This window comes from Morone saxatilis, unplaced genomic scaffold, assembly GCF_004916995.1.
Source record: "Morone saxatilis isolate NCDOM2014 unplaced genomic scaffold, NCSU_SB_2.0 Contig19, whole genome shotgun sequence".
In the NCBI taxonomy this organism is placed as follows: domain Eukaryota; kingdom Metazoa; phylum Chordata; class Actinopteri; family Moronidae; genus Morone; species Morone saxatilis.
The window spans coordinates 20,738,604-20,739,729 of NW_023339751.1; positions in this window are offsets into that span (position 1 = coordinate 20,738,604).

The following is a 1,126-nucleotide window of genomic DNA, read 5'->3' on the forward strand; positions in this document are numbered from 1 at the left end:
TTTGACTTATGATTTGTATGTGTACACATATATCACTTAAATTATTCAAAATATCCGTTGTACTGAAGTATTTAAAAGTAAACCACTGCTACACAAAGCAGATAGAAACACCTATAAAAACTAAAGCATAGAAATTTAAAATAAAGGACAGCTATTGACATTTTCAAGTTTTATTTAAACACACACTGCTAACAAAACAAGTAAAGTACTAAAAAGTAAAAAGTAAATTAAATACAGGACTCAAGTAAATGTGCTTTGTTAATGCCCACCACTGACATCTGGACAAATAAAACCAACTGCATGAATGGAGCACCCGTAGTGCGGAGATCATCTTATCATTCTGCCTTGTATTATTTTACAAAAAAAAGAAAAAAAGGAATGGCACAGTCGGGAGCCAGTTCCCATCGTTCATTTAAAGGAGCCGGCTCTTTGCACCAGCTCGTTCTCGACCGACACATCACTAGTGGGGACATAAATTTGCTTTTGTGGACAAAATGCAAATCCCGATAAGGTAAATCATTACATTTTGGGTGATGGCTTGGTTTAAAGCTGCAGTAGGCAACTTTTTAAAAAAATATATCTTTTTGTCAGATTTGCTTAAACTTTCACTATATCCTGACAGTAGTACTGAAAAATCAGGTTCCTCTGGCTCCTCCTAGAGCTACTAATGGCATTTGCAAGAATCTACCAGGCCCTAACACAAACAACCAATCAGAGCTGAGAAAGATAGTTGAGTCTCATTCCCAGGTTGTCAAATACAGATTCTGGGAATGAGCCTCAACTGTCAACTAGCAAGTTCCAAACCAAAAAGGACAGAAAACCACAGCAAAAACATGCTACTTAACTGTGTTGCACTGACACTGGCCATGTGTCAACACTGGAAAAATGCTTACTTCCTCCTTTTACGGTAAATAAAAGATTTTCTGTTTGAGTGGATAGAAGAACTGGAATTTTTATTAAATAATGTTTTCATGGTGGTTAGAAAAAAGAAGGAAGAGGAGTGAGGACAAATTCTTAAATGTTAAACAAGACAGATCCTGGTTTATAGTGAAGTCAAGTTGCAAAGAAGCAATGAACACTCACACTGGTGTGGTTCTGCTGTACCACACACATACACTGCAGCACA